This window comes from Aphelocoma coerulescens, chromosome 13 (genome assembly GCF_041296385.1).
Source record: "Aphelocoma coerulescens isolate FSJ_1873_10779 chromosome 13, UR_Acoe_1.0, whole genome shotgun sequence".
Taxonomy (NCBI): Eukaryota; Metazoa; Chordata; class Aves; order Passeriformes; family Corvidae; genus Aphelocoma; species Aphelocoma coerulescens.
In genome coordinates, this window is record NC_091027.1 from 12,490,335 (window position 1) to 12,511,254 (window position 20,920).

The 20,920-nt window shown below is 37.0% G+C and overlaps 1 protein-coding gene across 2 annotated transcripts in view; it reads left to right on the plus strand.

The window, feature by feature from the left end:
• Positions 1-20,920, plus strand: part of GABRG2 (gamma-aminobutyric acid type A receptor subunit gamma2) — a 67,622-nt gene that overhangs the window by 31,734 nt on the left and 14,968 nt on the right. The window lies entirely within an intron of this gene.

The following is a 20,920-nucleotide window of genomic DNA, read 5'->3' on the forward strand; positions in this document are numbered from 1 at the left end:
TGTTTCTCAGTGGAAAGAAAACCAGTGACTATGAGGAAGGATGTAAAGAGGAACTGCATATTAATATTCTTCTATGTGCATGATATCTCTTTCATTTCTTACTTTCAAATAGAACAATGAAATGTAAGCAGGTTGGGTTTTTTAAGGCTGCTTCCAATTTTTACCTTACTTTATAGTTCTGGCAAGTATCTTAATTTAAATTCAGACATCTGTGTTCATTCTGACTTCAGAAATACCCCCACTCATTTTATTTCTAAAATAAGAACAGCACTGCTGTTATATTCAAAAAGGAAAGTGAGATACGCCAGAGTTGAGAGGAGCCTGCTGTACATTACACAGGAGAACAAACAAGGAGATGAAGAATTAATTCAAGCTCCAACTCATGAAGCTCTGGGCATTAGGCGCCAATGATGTGTTCAGTCTCACGAGCAGGGCAAAACAGAATGCAGCAATGTACACCTCATGGAGTCTTCTGCCATTTTAGCCAAGGAAGGTATTTAGTCAAGTATTCAAGAAAGCATTTAACTTTTCTCATTTTCCCAGGAAAACAAACATAAAGGTGCAAAAGAGGACAGGAGAACAGTATGTGTGTGAACCATAGCTGCTAATAACCACCATTACACAGGGCTCTCAAGGCAAAAATATAACAAGCAATACATACATCTCCCCTCAGACAAAACAAATGGCAGCAGTGTACCCAAGTGTGCTTCCAGTCTCATCTTGCTCACATTGAAAACTAACTATATTTCAGCCTTAATTTGAGTTTCTTCTATTTGCTATTTTCTTTAATTTTCTGCTTGAGCCGTTCTTGAATCAACTCTTTTTTTTTTTTTTTTTTTTTTTTTGACCAGAGATAGAAAATAATAAAATCTTAACATGCTACAAGCTTCATATACCCTGATTGAGTGCACTGGTGACTCAAAAGCACTCACTAATGTTCTGTTAATGTGAAGAAGGTGCATACTGGGAAATAAACAGTAAAACACAAAAGAGCAAAAAATCCCTTTCTCATGCAAAGAAAACCTTCTTTTAGTGTAAAGTCATTCAAGCTTATAGTATTCACCTGGAGTATTCCTATAATGTAGCATCTGTAATTTTTAGTATGACGACACACACCAATCCATTTAATTTGCATTAAAGAAAAATAATTAGCAGCTAGGATGCACTTTAAAGCAGTGAAAAGTTGTCATTCAATTCCTAAGTCAAAAAGCACATGAAAGCTACTCAGACTGCTGAGCTGCTTTCACAGGCCTGCTGTGTACAAAAATTTGGAAAAATGTCCTGTGTATGTATTTCTTCTGCTGCAGTTACCCTATGTTTGGTTTTCATTACTCCTCTTGTTTTTATGACCACAGATATGCAAAAACAGATTTTATTTTGAGGTAGGTGTGGCATCTGTATAGTTAGAACATGGGGAAAAAACCCAACAGCATAGGGGTTGACATGAATCTGGTCTATTTCCTACAAATATTTTCCTAAAGCCACCAGAGCCTAAAGCGTGTTCATGGCTTACTTAAGTGACTTATTAACATGCTGGCCACTACATTAAGTCTCCTCAGAGAGACCCATATTCTACCTATAATTACACTCTTAGGATGCACATATTTTCAATAGTTTCATGAACAGTAAGGACAAAAAAAAGATTCCAAGTTTATTAGCAACATAGGTGCAGCCTGAGTATGCCAGTTAAATGTTTGAGTGCCCATACAGCTAAAATAAGTTTTTACACTTTATGCCATTACGTGCAGTGCAGAATTTCAGTAAAAACTGATGCCAATGCTTTGGCGGAGATAGAATCTGAGGTACAGTGGAGGAGGCAATGGAAAAATTCATGAGATGTTGGAAAGAGCGCTATACTATACTCCCAAATACGCTTCCCCAAAATTAAATTTAGGTGAAAAAAAAATCCCAGAGAAATCAGAACAAAAGAAGGGGTGTTAGAGAATACAAAATTGAACAGTTAAGAGAACAAAAGGAGCCTGGGGCTAGTGTTAAGACATTTGTAACTGGAGTAAACTTTCAGTGTCGATTTACTCCATTTCAAAACAAATTCTTGTTTCCAGCTTTATACCTCCCAGCAACCAACACCTTCTAGTCCTTGAAGGCTGTGCTTGCTTGGTGTCTGGAGAGAGACTCAGCATGGCTGAGATTTGGCCATTACAAACTCCACTACTCTCTTTCTGTCATGTCAAAGCTGAACATCTGAGCCATGGGCTGAGTTATGGGCAGAGAAGGACAAGGCTTGTTTGAGTGTAATCTTCCTAAGACCTGATGGTCTTGCTGAAATTAATGCATTTATCTGCTGCTCTTCCTTTGCACGCACTGCAGAAATACAAAATTAACTCAAAGGGCCAGATGTCGGAATTCTGTTCCTCAGTTAGCAAATCCCAGCAAATCCCAGCAACAGCTGAAAAAAACCAACTGGAATATTACAAACCATCCCTCTGTTTCTCTTATCTGAAGTGAGTCATCCTGAGTTATCAGCTTGTTTCTCTCCAAACTGAACATTTACATGCAACTTTAATTTTCTTCAAAAGTCACTGACCAAGCAGTAAGAAATTACTTAGCTAATGGAATACACTGTCCAGTAATGGTGGGGACTCTTAAAGTTAACTCTAAACCTTCTGCCCTATGAACCTTTCCTTAAAAATAGTCCATATACATTACCTGTATATATTTTTTGGTTTTTCACTAAAATCTACCTTGTGTAAACAGCATTTTAGTTTATGTTTATGATTATGTTTAGTACATAAAAACATTGTATTTTAGCACAATAGAGTACATGTTAAGACTTAATACCATCTGTGTTATATAAACTACTACAGTTGACCTCACACACTTAGAAACTGAGATGGGTTTAAGATATTTTGTATTATTGAAGTATGTCCATAATCACTGTTCAAACAGTGCATATCTTATTAAGAAACTACCACTTCTTGTGTGTGACCTTTTTTCTCACAGTGTAAGGCCCCATCCACTGAATGGCAATAAGATTCTCCAATAAAAAAGGGATGAACTGATGGAAAAGTCTAGAGAACAAAAATTCACCAACTTGCAAAATCTGGATGCACACTGCTATGAGTAGTTCTTACAAAGAAAGCAACAAGTGATTCAGAAGTATAAGATTTGCAAAATAGAACGCAGACATAGATTATATCAAGAAGGATGTTGCACTTTGGGAACAGGAAAATAGGACATTTCAAAATTTGTAATTAGTTACTTTATTTAAATAGGGAAAGATTGGAGGAAGGAAATAATCAACTGCATAAATATAAAAACATCAGTAGTTTTGCAAAAAAAATAATGGGGGGGACTGTAGTAGTCTGCAAAGGACAGAGAACGTGATACTATTGCAAAAATCCTGCCTCTGGGATGTATTACTCAGTGTTGTGTGTAAACTTGGGAGAAATATTCACTGTGCTGCTCGGTGAAAAATTTATGTCAAATGGTTGCTGCATTCTGCTTGATTAATAAAAAAATCACTTTTAAGTGCAATATTTTGAGAAAGACAGGGTAGTGCAGGGGACTATAACAAGTAAAGAGTGTAGAAAACATGACAAATACTTGGAAATATGGAACTAGTCTGGAAGAAAATATTATTGATGATCAAAGGAGTAAAACAAGCATACTGGTTTTAAACCATAACAATGATCAACAATCAGAGAGTTTATGAAATCATACCACAAACCAAGAGGAAAGGAGTAGCTTAAATCTTGAAATTCTTTCTATCAATAGGTTTCTAAGAATTTCATGCAATTCCTAGACAACTGCACTTCTACTCACTATTCCAGTTGTTTTGAACATACAAAATATTGTACTATGCAAAACAGTTTGTAAATGTGTACTTATTCAGGACAGATAGAGTTTCTGGTATTCCCAGTTCATTTCTGTGACTGGGTAGTTCCTTTATTTAGACCAGACATTGTCTACTCCTTATTTACAGAGCCCGTCCTGAATTTTTAATTAGATACAAAGGCAATATAAGACTAATAAATAGCAATTCAACAAGCTGCACAGGAGCCACAAGACTGGTCATGCAATATTTGTAAATGCCTTTTATTTTCTTCCTGTTCTGCATTTTAGAGAGCTAATAGGAGCTGTGCAGTAGAGACAGTGCATTGCTCATAATTGAGAAACAAATCAGTAATTAAATCTTCATCTTGCTATGCATCTATTAACCACCTAAGTAAATCTGGGTCTGGTTTCTGTTCTATGAGGAAAATGTGGTCAGGGCTATTATTTTATGGAAGAGGATGTATTTTCACATTTTTAATATTTTATTTCAATGTTGTATCCTAATGAATTGAACTGTTGGCAGACATGCAGTCCCCAGAGGTTTCATAATGCTCAGAAAACCCCAGGAGTCTTCTTCTGCTTCTTTATTAAGGCAAAATATGACAGCTGAAAATCAGATTTGTAGATCTGCATTGGAAAATAGTCCTGACATTAAAAATAGGCATAAGTGGATTACCATGTAGAAATCCCTGCCAGCCCTATACACAGCCTCAGGTTCTAGGACGGGTTGACTATAGCATATGGCATATGGCATTGCCAGGGAGATGCCTCGGAGAACTGAAAACATTTCCTGTCTGAAGATTTTAATCTAGTGAATGGGTACAAGATACTGCTACCTGTGTCTTGCTTTTGGCAGAATTTAAACATATTTGTATCCACTTTGCAGAGGAGCAAATAATGACATAATTAGCTGTAAGTCAGAAAACCCAGATAACTATTAAAGTGTTCTGGGTGTTGTCATTGTTCTCTTTATGGCATGGGAAGGTATTTATCTCAATATCCTTATTTTTTTGAAAAAGCTATAATAAATTATTACCTTAAACATGCTTGCTAAAAGAGTACTTTCTCTGTAGGACAGTGAAACATTTAAAGCAGAAGGCAGACACAATAGACTGAAAGGCCTATTTTTATGTTTGCTGCCTCAATGGAAATCCTCAATTCTAAGACAATATCCTTAAGATAACCCTAAAATACCTTAATAGATGCACCTTGAGATTTTACTCCCATTAGGAATATCCACCTATCCCAGTAAATGAGTCAACAGGAAATATTTTTGCTTATAAATTTTTTTTTCATTCAAACTCTCCCTTATTTCAACTTGCACGAACCACTGTTTAATGTTACTGCATCCAAATACCATCATTTGAAAGAAAACACAGGAGGAGTTTAATTATTTGACTTTCATTTGACTACCATTAAAACAGGTTACAGACACTTCTCTGAGCAGGAATTCTGCTATGGTGGCAGCTTACAACAGTTTCCTATTGCTCTTAGGGGATAAAAACCAGTCTAAGGTAATTACACCTGCATGTTCTTTTGGAGAATAATGGACAACAGATATTTCTAAAATGTGAACAACAAATTTTTCCTAAAATAATCCAGATACTCCTGCTGGTCTGTCATGGATCAAACCATAGCAATTAATGAACATTAGTACTAAGTTTAACTGTTGAATAGTTGGTCACTGAAAATAATCTACATTTCAGGATCATGTCTTCAAAGAGTAAAACTGAAGTACAATTCCCTTCATTCCCTACCTTTTGTATTCTACATTTTTTTTTTTCAGTTGGTTAGTTGTGTGGCAAATAAGAATCTACATAAAAATTTACACAATTGAATAAAAAAACTAATTCAGTAAGCAGGCATTTTGAATCCTCCCTGTCATGCAGACTTCCAAGATCTATGTACGTGTACTTTTTTAGAACAGCAAAATCAGAACTCCTTAGAACCATTTATCCTTATATAATCCCTGTACAGACAGACAAGACTACAGGGAGAAACCAAAGGCTTCCCAAGAAGCTGGACAATGAAGTGCAGACACGAAGGACAGAGACCTGTCCTGGAATGGCTGGGAAGAACTCAGGGCAGATACATTTGAGTCTCTTCTGTACTGGCTGCCTCAGCCCTCGGCTAAAAATCTACACAGTTGCCTTGCCACTTTCTTTAGTCGTTCAGACACCTCTCTTTTCATCATCTGCTCTGTAGTTTCTTTTCAAATCACTATGGACACATCCTGTGGCAGCAGAGCAATAGCAAAACCAAGGCCATCTTAACAGCACAGGCTGAGGCCATGGAATTTAACACAAATGCCATATCCAACAAAATAGCCTGTGGATCCAAGCAATACAGATAATTAATAGCCAGGGTTTCTGGTTTCAGCTCTGTGTTCAGTTATGACCACAATAAAAATGATCTTGCCAGTTTATGTGGCAGGGGGAGTTGCACCCATGTGACATATACTCCCATCACCCTGCTGATTGCTGTAAGACTCCTTGGAAAGATCTGGATGGTGAGCAGGGAGAACCACCCAGCCACGGCAGCAGCCACGGAGCCATGACTGGCATTGAAGGGACATCACCCTTTGGAGTTAGTGCAAAAAGCATCCAGAGCAGTCCTTCACTTTGTAGTCTCTTTCACAGTGACAGGTTAGATCTTTTTGGTTTAATAGGCAGGAAAAAACCCAAACACTATTGCTAGAGAATCAGTATGTTTAAAATTCTCACAGAATGAGAAAATCTGACTTTTCTGTTCAGGTTTGTATCTATAGAGATTCAGGTTTAGGCATTCAAATCCACCTGCTTCTACCTAATCACATAAAGAGTTGAAAGGCTCTTTGATGATTACTTTCCTTCTTTTGAGAGGGGTTAAAGACTTCCTTAAAATTCCATTGACATGAATTCAGCCTTTTTTTTTTCTGTTTTTCCTAGAATCAGTGTCAACTGACTCACCTCAGCAAAATGAAATCATGACTGTCCCTGATGAAAAGGGTTGTTGGGGCCTGAAATCCTTCTCCTAATGAATTCCCAACTGAACAAAGATTCTTGAGGGTCAAGGTTTTTTTCTGAGTCTGTCTTTCATAAGGTTTTCCATATCTAAAAACATGGCTTGTTAGAGCTTAAACTGAGCTTCAGAAAAGCCAGATAAAGATAAAAAGAATTAATATACAAGTAACCAGAGAATAAGGGATAATGTAGGATCTTACAAGCATTTTCCCTGAACTTATTACTGGGTAATTACAAAAGCACAGATGTTACAAGCAAGATTGGTTTTGCATTAAATATACTTGTGTAGATATAATAGAACACTGCCTTTAAATAATATTTGTTTATTTGATAGCAAGAAAATAATTAAATCTTTTAGGATATTTGAATTATTAAAATTTTTAAAAAGCAGAATATTGAACATTTCTTATTTTATTATAAAATCAGCAAGTTAAGAGGTCGAGTCTATATCTTAAAACACTTCCTGGACTTAACGAAGCATAAAAATTTTTGTGATGCCTCTTATGCCCCTATGAATATATTTTCATAAGTACTGGTGACTCCTTGAGACAAAGCATATTATCCCGACTCCCTTTTATAATTCCTGTTTGGCAATGAAATCATCCTACTCCAATCACTGACTGACTTTCAGAAACATCACAAGAGAAAATCATTGTAATGTCACTCTAGCCAGTTGTAGCTAGATCTAATTATAACAAATTGCAAGGAGAAATCTTTGGTTCAGAAGGATTAGACCAGGTGATGTAGTAGTTAAAGAACAATGTATAGTCACAATTACTTTAAAATTAAAATAATTCTGAATATTAAGCATTTTTACAATAGTTAATAAGCATGTTTAAATTACTGATTTAAATAAATATTTTTTAAATGCGCTGTTCAAATAACTAAAGTTCAAGCAATCCTGTGATAAATCAGAAGGTTCCTGAGCACTTCAGCCTTTCATCTGCAGAGTACTACATAATCTCTGTAACTGCTAATTAGTTTAATTATTAACTCTGTAACTGAGCCTATAAACTGCTCAGCGTAAGACTGACAGTCCATGTCTGTACTGATGTTTCCCTTCCAGACCCTTATGTTCAAAAAAACATGTTTGTAGTACAATGATTATAAAATAATATCTTGGACCTTTTCTTCCCTTGGCCTTATTTTATTATTCACCATCTTCCTCCTTTCTCAGTGGAGAAAAATTAATTCATTAAGGATGTTTGAAGACGAGGACAGCTTAATGTTCATAATGTGTAAAGAGTAGGGATAGTTTAGTTTTACCTGGGGCACATATATGTCCTAAATAATAAACATATTCCTCTAAGGCTGTTCTTACAGAGTTAAATCCCTTCACTTTGCAAGTGCAATTTCTAGTTTCTCAAACCCCTGTCATTATATTGCATTTTTAGTAACCTACTTATCTAAGATACTGTTTTATTGGGGGAAGTTGTCACTGTATTTGAATAGATATAATTGAAAGTCTGGGTGGAAGTAAGACATATAAGTCTGTGTAACATGTAACAAGAGCTAGGCAGCATCCATGGGAGCTAGCAATACTCAAATCCAGCCAAATGTAAAAAAAAACTTGTAAACATAAAATAAAATTAAATTAACATCTCTAACTTTGAAGAGACCTTCACAGCGAGCTTTAGTTTTTAATTATTTTTATCAAATAAAATGGGAGAAACAAAAAGAAAATACACTAGGGTGTTAAATGAAAATGTGTACACGATTTACAAACTACTGCAACTCCCTGTTGTTATCTTGTGACTACAAAATATTCTACTTACATTTTTAGATACGTTACCTACAATTCCATATCGCATCCTACAATGCTGACAACACATTCTCACAGAGGAATATAGTAGCCCAACATTAAGCATGGTCATAATGTTCAAATAGCTATCATCATCGTTGTATACTTCTCAAACATTAACTCCCTCATTTTGTATTGTTAAAACAAATTTTGAATTGTAAATAGTGTGTTTTAACATTGTCTTTTGAAACAAGGCATAATTGCCCTCATTTCAATGTACATTATAGAAGCTAAAAATACAGCCACTTATCTCTAAAAGTGATACAGTATATTAAGTGAGTTCTTTGCTACTCTCAAGAAGATTGCATAATTAGGCTAAAGAGCTGCAGGATAAAATTTATGTAATAATACTTTCTTGTATCATGTCCTACATAGGAGAATTTGAAAATATTTTTCAAGATTTAATGCATAAAGTAGCACAACACCCTTTGTCAGTCTTAATGCTAGAGACTAGAAATGTTTATGAAACTAGTCATTAATTGCTATTTTTTCTTTCTTGTCTATTGTTCCAAGAATTGAGAAAATTATGAAAAAATTTGACTAATGCAGATAATGTGTTCTTGTTGATTGGAGCTCAATTTCTTCTATTTTAGTCTTGAGAACATGACTTTGAAGGGGAAGTAGAATCATACTGTGTAGGTAACAACCAGTCATACGCAGTTGCTTCCATTCTCAGTGCACAGGTTAAAAATACTCCCCAACAACTCACTTCCCTTGCCTCCCTCCAGAAGTCCTACAATGAGTTCACACCCTACCCATTCAAATTACAGAGAGCAGTAACTATTTGACCTTACTTAACCCCCCTTCTCTACTTTTGCAAAATGCAAAAACACACAATCAACAAAGAATAAGCATTAAAGTATTTGATTACCTTCTGAGGCTACCCAGTAATACTTACTCAACACCCGAAGAAAACAAGTCTGAATGCTTTCAACCATCCTTGTAGTTCATCGAAATTTCCTTTCTCATCTTACAGTAGCAAACGTCTGGTCTGAAACAGAGCTAGTAGATTGTTCCAGCTACCAAGTCCTGAGATGAAACAGCAGTATCTTGGAACTGCATATGTTGACTTTGGTTATACAAATGCAAGAGCAATAACCAGGGCATTCATGACAGCATACTGTCACTCCAGCTATGTTTGCTCTAGTGCTAAAGATTTGATCTAAGAAAAAAAGTTCTTGAGTAATTCTATTATTTTATTTCATCCTGGAAAAAGCAAAAATATTATTGAATATGAAGAAAATTAATTAATTTTCTTCCCATTATTATTTTGGAAAGCAAGAATTGTCAACAACTGTATGACAATATTTAGAGAAAAACTAGCATACTTTCCAGTATAGGTATAGGAAAACCTTCAAATATCCTTCCACTCTGAGAGAAAAAAGGTACCTCTGGTGACAAGAAAAGTAAAAAATTTTACCAAAAGAATTTATTATTAGTGAATGGTGCAAAGACTAAAAAGCTAAAGTCAAAAATAAATGTATGATAATCATTAGTATGCCTATCTGCATGCAGTGCTGCAGAGACTACCCATGAAAAAAAAAAAAAAAACTTACAATATAAAAATAAAGGAAAAAGTAGCTTTTCAGGAAAGGGCAACGAGGAGTATTACTTTTATGGCATTGAATTCATTTACTCTGGAAATGTAAACTTGAGAGATACAAACTCTTTTTTCTTAGAGATAAAATTCCTATGATAGTGGAATTTTATTCCAAAATCAAGGTTGCTAGCTCAAGGTAATACAAATGAACAACAAATAAATTTTTCATGCTGAGAGCTCCTTGAAGAACTTTGTTTACACCTGTATTCGTGTTTTCCAACATTTATTTGGCATTAAAAGGCGTTCACATAGAGATGTTAGGATCAAGAAACAAGGAGGAAACTACATCAGTAAAACAAGTTGTTCTTATTGAGTTTTAAACACAGAAGAGCAAAGAAAATTAAGACTGAGTATAAACCGGAAAGAACTTAAAAGGTTCAAAATATACCCAAAAACGAGATTAAAACCAAACGAGGTTAGATGCTGGTGCCAAAAAAGATGTATTTTATTTAATAGTAAAAGAGGCAAAGAGAAAGAAAGAGAAAAGGGAGAAAGAAAGAAACAGAGAAAGAAGTGTGTGGGGGACGATGGGGGAACAGGGAGAGGTGACAGGGGTTAGGTGGAAGCATATCACCCATCCGAGGGTCCCAACGATGTCTTGTTGCTCCCTTCCACCTGGTCTGCTGGTGGTGAGGGTCCCCCATTGCCACTGTGGCCACGCCGCCACACCCACCACACCACACCCTGCCACACGCCGCTACCAAGAGTAGTAGATTAATATATGATTTGGGAAGGTGGGAACGCCCACATGCCTCCCTTGCAGGGGGCCAGTTTGTCACTGTCCCTTGCAACACTGAGGGTCTGTTACATCACCTCTGGTGTAGGGTCAGGGCACCCATTTGGGAGGGGCCTTTAATGGGCCATGTCACCCCTTCTGTCCTTCATGTGAATGCAGCTTCTGCCAGGGTGCAGGGGCCCCTCAGCTGAGCTCCTCTGCACAGTGGAGGATGGGCGTTCATGGCTTCTGACCAGAGGTTTTTCCAACGCACACCCAAAGCCTCTCTTCCCCCCACCTTTTGGTGCAAGGGTCTGTGCAAGCCTGGCAGCTGATAGCCCCAGGGGTGTGGTCTCCACTCCTGAGGTGTTAAGCTTGTGCTCCATGAACGTCCCCAGCCCTGAGTTACTTTATCTTATCTTCATCATCGAGCGGTGTAAAGCCTCAGTCAGGGCCCCATTCAGGGTGTGGTAGTCTTCTCTGCAGCTTTTATAATACAGTTTTAAAAGTCCTTCATGAAAATGTTTAAGTCATAAACATAATATTTCAGTCTCTGACACATGTATTTTTCAAACACTACCATCAGTCATCTTCTTTTGAACTTCTAGAAATAATAAAATGTTTAAAATTGATCTGGCTGGGAACTGCTGGAATGCACTTGAAAACACCACTGCCATTTACAGGTTAAAAACTGAAAGACATGTTAAAAACTAAGCCTCCGAGTTCAGTAGAGTAAAAAAGGGTAAAGCAGTATTTTAAATGCTCTTTTGGGTACTCTTTCTCTCCCACAAGCAGTATGTGCACATGAACAGCTAAGTGCTTCCTAGGGAATGTGTCCAGCAGAGTTGAGCCAGGAGCAGACCCTGCTGCTGGGCATGGCACTATGGAGGAGCAGTGTTGCATTTACCTGGTGGGAATGTTGGTTTCCAGAAGGAAACTGGATGGCATTTCCATACCTACATCACTTCCAGGAAACTCATGAGCCCCTTCAATGCAAATATTTTGTTGGGTGTGAGAAGTTAATGTTTGCAATTTTATTGCTTTGCCTCTTAGGCTTTGAGTATTCTTCTCTCTTTATGGCATCTGAGGTAACATCATGACTGTCCCAGAGAGTGAATGACCACTGCATCATTTCTGCATCCAATCTGTTACCCCACCCTGAAGTCTGGCAACTTCTACAGAAAGATAAATGCAACACACATTGAAAGACTCTTTTGATCATATCGACCCTTTCTGATGCCTGCCACTTGTTGCAGCCTTACCTCTCTTTTACAAACACAGCGCCTGAATTTCCAAAAAAAACCATAAGAGACCCCACAGAGATCTGGCATCCAGTGACATATTACATCGTGATATGTAGGGTGCACTGCAGCCCACATGGTACACCTCAATCCATAGCTCCCTCACCACAGTCCTGGGGGACTCCAAATGCATGTTTCTCTGTATGCCACACTGTGCTTCGGATCCAGAATTGCCAGTTCAATTTTAAAAGCTTCCCAGGACATAACATTTCAAATGTTAGAAGAAAAAAGTTTTAAAAAGACATTACCCATGGGATTCACAGTGTTGTAACCTTACTTTTAAGAAGGTATTAAGAGGTTGCACTTTCGGGCCTGAAAACACAATGTGATGGCAATACACACGGTGACATGGAATGGGGACTCCCAGGGGAACCTGTTTTGTACTAGTTGTGAACGTTATCCTGAATATGTCTGAGAAATATGTCCTGAATATTTGAGAAATAAATAGCTCTTCAAAGGTGTCCTCTTGAAAAGAGCAAGACATTTAAATACCTTGTAGGATTTGGACTAGGGTGATTACATACACCTAGAAGCTCTACCTCTATCTGTGAAGCTGGTAACTGAAGCTTTGAGATAGTTATCTGTAGTCTTTAAAGATTTTTTTCACATCCTGTACTTGATTTGCTTGACTTCAAATGGCAATATTGGCTATAAATTATTCATGATTCATAGCTGTCTCTTTAGAGACATGATCTTCAAACAAATCATCCTCTTTAACTCTGTTCTTCCCTTCAGGCCTGTTGAATGCAGGCCTGTGGCCTTACTCTTGGTATTAAGTACAATTTTAGAACATCATCTCTTTGTTTGCCATTTTTCATAGTTTCTCACGCTTTCTTTCTTAATTTCTCAAACACCTGCTATGTTTTTTAAACTCTACATTTATTTACTATTTTAATAATAACAACCTAGTTCCTTCTAATTCAGTGTCTTTATTTCTTCTCAGATTTTAAAAATCCTTTCTTTCCCCCTTCCAATAGCTAAAGAGATACTGGTTTTAAAGGCTTTTTCTTCAACATTTTTACTTTCTACCTGATGTCAAGAATATCCTCCTAGAAAGCTCAAGAGGTTAAAAACACACCCAAACACATTTGCCATCTCCTTTCGTAGCATATAAATAACTGTTCTATTAGAGCAAGGTTTTTTTCCATTTCATTTCCTCACCAATCATACCTTAGACAATTTTGCAACACCTACTTTAGCCAGTGAATGTTTCTGCTGCTACCTGTTAACTGTGATTGTGAACAAGATTAATTTGCACATTGATGAATATTTGCACCTGGCTTCTGCAAGACAAAACACTAAAGAAATCAGAAACAATTTGGAATCTGCACATAGAGCAGGCCTTGTTCTCAGGCAAACCAATAGCAGGAAAATGAAGATCATGTTTACCTTTCAAACACTAACCCACAATAGCCTCTTCTAGAATAATGTCTCAAATTGAAAAATAAATATATTTATGATATTTTTATAAAAAAAAAATTTAAGTAGTTTTTTCTAAGTAGTTTTCTAAGTTTTTCTAACTACTTTCTAACTAGTTTCCAACTAGTTTTCTAAGTTTCTAAGAACATATTTTTAAAAGTCATGGATGTGAACTCTGGAGCACTCTCTTCCAGGTAATTTGGTAATCTCTTTATAGTTAGGGCTTTAAAGAAAGGTTTTAACAGATTTTAGATACTTACAAAATGTTGACAATAAATGAGTTACTCTCAAATAAGTCTACATAAATACAGTTCCAGATTCTTCTAGTGAAAATATTTTGCTTTCATTCTGAGCTTTTGTATGTATGTTTTGTAGGATTTGTGGTATTTTAAAATCAGAAGTCATGTGTGTGTGGCTGTATGTAATATAGTAATATATGTAACACATCACTTATTTCTGTAATACACATGACTTCATAAAATTTATATTCCTTTTATTAAGCTCAGTTCATGGAAAAATGTAACACTACAGCTCTAAATCCTATGAGGCAGTCACCCTTCTTGAAAAATGCACATCTGTGGGAGCAGCCTGCTCCTTTATGGTCTTTCACATGCACAGCAGGAGAAAAGCACAGCTCATGTGGGAGTGAATGCACTTGTGTGAGACAGCATGTTCTGCTCACAAAGGAGGTAGGCAACAGATATGTAATCACTGAGACAGAAGGTTGTGCTTCACATGCCTTGAACAGACCACGCAAGATGAAGGAAATTGTTTTGTTCTTTTGAGCACTTTAGAACTCTGTTAGAGCTAAAAACTATCACAACTATGTTGGCTTCAATTTTAGGCAGCCATATATTAATAATTAGAGGAAAACAAGTGCACTTTCAACCACCTTTAAAAAGACTAAGATCATTTACACAGACCTATCACCACTGTCACCATAAAGCATCTGGGAAGGAACTCAAAACTGGAGCAGCACTGTAAGTTGCAGGCATAGGTGGGAAGCTTCCTTGTACTTGATAGTCCAAGAAATCAGTACTTCTATCAGGCAACTGTTTCTAAGGGTCATTCTACCAGCGTCTGTGTCTCAAGAAAAGTAATCATTCCATTCCTCAGCAGTCCCATGGCATTCTATATAAGCAAAGAGATAACTCTGCCTATAATTGAGCAGCAGTGATGCTGGGAACCCTGAGTGCAGCTCCATTGGGCTGTGGGTTCAGAAAGTTGTCATGTAACACCTTTCCTGGTATACAAAGGGACCATACATTGCTACGCAGAGGTACTGAGATTACCATGGTAATGAAAATTATAATTAAAAACTAACAAGCAAAATAACAATAACACCACCTCAACAAAACTGAATACTGAAACTTCACAAAAAATGTATTATTCTTCTCCCTTCTTTCCCCTTACATGAAATACACATATAGAGAAATGTTCAAGACTAATTCAAACAGCAACTCCTCCTGGTGTACCCAGTTTCCATGTCCACCTGCTAACAAAGATGAACACTAAGATATGCACTGGAATTCCCACGCAACAAATTAGCATTAGAACTCAGAGAGGTGTGTGAACATACTTCCTTCCTACCTGTGTATCTGGGTAAACCACGGGTTTCTGAAGAACTGAATACATCAACAAGTAGCCGTGGAAAGCTGATTGGGAGAATTCCTTGCAGGTTTCTGCAAGCTTTTCAACATGGAAAGCCTTTATGATAAACCCATTAATTTTTAAGCAACAGAATTATCTTTGTTATGTGATTTCATTTTAAGTCGAGATTCAACAGAGGCAAGTAACAGAGGTTTAAAATGCATTTATGTTTTTCTGCCAGCTGTATCTGTCACTGATAAACAGAAAACTGTGGACTGTCTCTCTCATAGGCATAATCACTACCTGGTTTATGCACTTACTCAGATATAAATTAACTAGTAGATGAAACATTTGGTTACTCTTCAACTACATAAATATCCCATAAGAATCAAGGGTATCAGGAAGTTCAGAATTACCACAGTCATTCAAGAAGCCATATCACTGAGTGTTTTGTCATATTCTGAATACGGAAACATTTTTTTAGTGAAAGGTCCAATCCTACATGTCAATGACATAATAAAACAGTCATGCATTTTCCCACGTTAAGTTTAGAGCAGAATCTCCAGATGCTGTTGGAACACAGTGTGCATATGTTCCAAACGACTTTCATGGGCTAAGAGAAACAGCTGTCCTACAGCTGTTCCATCAGAAACATGGGACTAGACTTGAGATCTCTTGCCTGCTTCTTCAGTGTCCTGATCAATAATCCACACCCATTCTTTGACATGTTTTTGGGCTACGATGTTTTCGGGCTACGATGTTTTCCAACAGGACAATTTACAGTTAACTATGTATCTTTGTTGGGTTCTTGTGCTCAAAGACATTTTCTTTTCTTACTGAGATCTCTAAAGCCCACAACATTTGGTAGATGACCACACTGCATTGGGTTTGATCTGTACAACTTTTGTTCTTGGATGTTTTGCCTTCCAGGGTCTCATATTCGAGTAAAATTTAGTCTTTTCTTGAATTGGTTTCCTGGGGGTTTAAGACTAAATATCCGCTGATGAAATATCCTAAAATATTTAACGGAAGCTAAAAATAAATGGAATTGAAACACTCAAAAATAAGAAAAAAAAAAGGTCTATCTAATGCTGGAATCTGAGCAATAAAGCAGGACGTATCCCTCCCAACATCCCTTGGGTTCTTTGTTTATGGTACTGTCTTCCCAGTAATCTCCCTGTGCACCCACTGGAAGTGAGATGCTGGTATTTGAGTCGTACTTTCTTGTATAAATATTTCTTTTGCTGGGGCGTTCAGACAGAATGAATCTGTGAAATCTGTAGCTCCCCTGCAGAACATTGCCTCCACACAGTCATGCCTTCTCTCCTCTGGAGAGGAAGTAGAAGGAAACATCAAGTTTTATTGCAGCCTCAGGTTATGTACTACTGTCTCCGGGCCCTGAAAATAACTGGAAACATCGAAATCAAAGATTAAAGGTACTGTATCCTCAAATTCCTCTTCTCTCCAAATGAAAAGCGTTCAGAGGAGTTCAAGAATGACCTCTGCCATGCAAGACAATTCACAAAGATATAAAAGCAAATATAAGAAGGGGTGTTCATGAACTACGTAAGTCATGTGCAGTCTTTCAGCAACCTGGACTTGCACAAAGCTCATGAAACAGCAATAATTTCAAGGGACTTCTCCAACATGTCTGTAAGACTGTTGTTATTTAGCCCAAAATTAATAAATACTTGATTTTTTTTCCCTCATGGCATTCACCCCATAGGCCTGTATTGAATTTTTATTAGCGGTTTTTAACCTAGACTCGAAGTATCATATTTATTTAATTCCCATTTTTACATCTTACATTTCTCTTATTACACCTGGACTTGCCCAAACTCTCTTTTCAGACAAATCCTTTGCAGAGTTGTCTAGAAAGTCAAATATATAGACCTATTGTATAGTATGAATCTTGTGGTTTGCCACCCAATAAAACAAAGACAATCACCATTTTGTACTTTCTTTCTCAGATGCAAACCGCTGAAAATTTCAACATGATAAAATTTACATAGTTTTGACAATATTTATTACATGCCATTTCATAATTCCAATAGTGTGTTTGATCTGAAGTACCATGGATGTGTTGTACTTCATGCTTTGAAGTACAGAAACAGAAGTTATTTCCAGTTCTCCCTGTAGCAGGCCGGTTTGGATGCTGTCAGAAAGTAGTTATACCATCTGGATACCTTGAAATGAATGAAATATAATAAAATATTTTTCTTATTTGTTTACATTGGTGATTGCACCATATCAAAACCCGTATTATTATGGCAATAGGTTAAATAATCAAAATTAAGCAAGTCATTATTTTAAACATTCACAGAGCCCTGCTATAGGTACATAATTTTCTTGAAGCAGACAGCTTTTCTTGAGGTATTCAGGTAACAAGCAGACATCCAAAAAAGCCAAGGACACAGGATGTGTCAGGCACAGCAAAATTCCTGACAGAACAGAGCCCTAGCTGGTGCTGCTGCCTGGAAATGATGACTCTCTACTTTTTACCTTACCTGGGATTTCCAGTCATCCTCCCATTTTCTCATCTCTGAACTGGATGACAGTGACTCAAATAGTTTCTTTAGAGCCCAAATGACTCCTGACCATTCAGAGATGAGACACTGAGCTCACATCCTTGGTTGATGCTTCCTAGGCAAGGGGGGAATGGGAAAAAGAGCAGAAGGTTCTACAGTTTTAAGATTATTTGCACACTGGAGCATAATGGTTCACTCACAGAAGTTGCAGCTTATTGCTGCTGCCACATCTAAATACTAATCCTGCACACTAAAAGCCATCCTGTGTTTGCTAATGCCAACGTAATAGCTTATCCACCTTCACAGACAGGCAAACAAAAAAGTTGTTTGTAAATATGTCACAAACTAGGAAAAAAATCATATCATGGGAAAATATATAGGATCAGTAACGTTCATTTTCCTTTCAGACTTCTGGCACTCACAGATGAAACCTTAGAAATAAACACACCGAAGTTTACATTCAATCCTTCAGTACATTTCCACATACTGATATTTTTCAGCAACAGAAAATTCTCAGGCTAAATCTTGTCTCTATGATTTCAAAGAGAAGGTGGGAACAGTAATAGATTTTAATTACTGTCTAGTGTCATTACATTCTTTCCTCCTATAATTAGAAACTAATGAGATATGGAACACATTCTGTCAAATGAACTGAGAAAATAGCACTTCAAGTGGAATGAGCGGCCAAGGACCAAACAAAATCCAGAACTGTTGGGCAGAAAGTCATGTCATACATAAAGAAATTTCATTTGCTTGGATGAGTGTAATGATTCATCTCATTTTGCAGAAGTTTCATCAGCCAAGATTTTCATTTCAAAAACATAAACTAATTGCAGCTCTCTTCTGCTTGCTCCCACAGGAAATCAAGGTGTTTAATGCCAGACATATTCACACACAGACATACACCTTACTTTCCTACTTTTTAAAAACTGCCCCAAAAAGAAAGCAGATCTCCCATCCCCTGTTCTCTATCCAGCTGTGCAATGCAGTTAGGATTCATCCCTTTGAATGAAAATTGAAAAGCAGTCTTCCAACTATCTGAATCTCAGAGATAATCTTATATAAATGGACTACAGTGCAAGCTATGTCAAAATCTTGATGTTGTTTTACTCATTGCATAATCAAACTATAATCACAGCTTAGAAATGGATATTAAAAATTTCTATTATTATATTTTTGGGGGAAATCAGTCAGTACAATTGCTGTGCTGTATTGGCAATGACCATGGCTCACCCCATTCTTTGTGCAATGCCAGCAGTCAGGTAGGGAATGGCACTGCTTCCATGTGCAAGTCTGTTAAAAGCAAATACCGGCAATACCATGGCATATTTTCTTCCTTTGTCCTAAAGGCTAAATATTTACAGCATTTTATTTCACATCATGACTTCTCTGTGACACAACAGTGGTATTTTGCAGCTAAACCTCAGAGGGAAAGAGATTATTGAGCATTTTTGGAAAGGAAGAGACTCAGGTTTTTTTTTAACTCTCTGTCCTTATGCAGTCTAAAAATCTGTCAATGAAAGAATAAAAAGCTGTGAAGGACAGAACCAATGCAAAGGGCACTTGGCAAGAATGAGATAACAAGAAAGTCTCATGGTCAGATACCTAGGGAACACTGTTCCCTCTGATTTTACCTTTTCCCCAGACTTTTCATTTCTGGTTGTGGGAACAAATAAGTCTCATACATATCAGCTTGTGATTAGCACTGTGATCAAATTTCTGTCCTGTCTTTATGAAAATGAATTCAGTCATGTGCCCAGTGATCAAATACTTCAGCCAAAATTATTTTCCTGACATATATGTAAAAACATTGCACTGTAAGAGGGAATATCATCTTTCCATGTGACAAAATACCAGTTTTAGAAGTACATTGGTACTGAACTTGACAGACTTATGAACTTCCTGATCTGTTGGAAAAAGAAAAAGAAGAAGTCACTTTAGGTTTCACACAAGACAAATATTTGAATAGGTTAAATGTGAATCCTCATAGAAAACTATGTGTTTAGAACAAATATCATATTTTCTTTATGACATCTCACTGAACCATATCTGCAGGCTGGCTCAGTACCCTCACCAAGACAGTAAATGCCAGCGAAACTCCAAATATAGACCGTCTCAAGGCAAGAAAAGAGACGGGCACAAAAGCAAAATGAAGATGCATCAGGACAAGTACACCAATCTTAAACTATTTACATGATTTTTCATCCTAGATTAGAGCTGCACTGTACAATGAAATGCACCGTCTGATACTTGCTTGATTTGGTAGAGAGGTGTAATTCCTGTCTCCCATTTACCCTTTTTCCTACCTTTTCTGGCAGCAGGGATCTGTCTCCAGCCACTGCTGAGCAGAGCGTACACCAAAACTCTGGTACCAACACCTGATTTGACATAAAAGAGAAAAGGCTTTGTTCGTGTTCTTTTCTTTTTCTTTCATTTTCTCACCACTTGCAGCAGCTCTTGGTAACCTTGCTGCCCTCCAGCATGCCAGGAGGGCACACAGTGGGAAGGAAATCGGCTGCTTTACAGGCAAAACCCCGTAAGTTTACCAACTAGTTATTTTCTATTATTGCAGAATATCTGTCTAAAAATGGCAACAAGCCTAACTCTTTTACGAAGGATGCATTTAAAATCCTTTTGGTTGCATTTACTATTGTTTTTATAGTCTGTACTAATGCAGCAACTTTTTAAGAACTAAGAGTGAATTAGAAGCTCCTATAGGAGATGTTCATAGACATCATGCACCACTGTTTTAATGGTATTTCTACGTACCATAACTAAACCCAAGAAAACACATCTATTCCATCAAACTACCATTTACCAATTGTTCTTTTAAAATAAACCAAGAGTACTAGCTCTGTTTGTTGCCTAACAGAAAACAAGACTGCTGGCCATACTAACAATAAAAGAGAGAGAGAGAGAACAAGGATGTATCTATTAGCTATTTATGAGAAAAAGAAGATAAATTCTGTTGCAACAGTTGCTCTTCATTAACAATTTACGCAGTTTATATTCATCACTTGTAGCACAAAGGTGATGCTACTTTGGGGATATTTCTATCACACAAGAGTTGGTTTAGTCCTTAAAAGTGCTCTTCTAATAAGAGACCCACACAAGTCAGTTGTGCCATTCAGTGTTTGTATAAACACTCAATGACAAGAATAATTAGAAA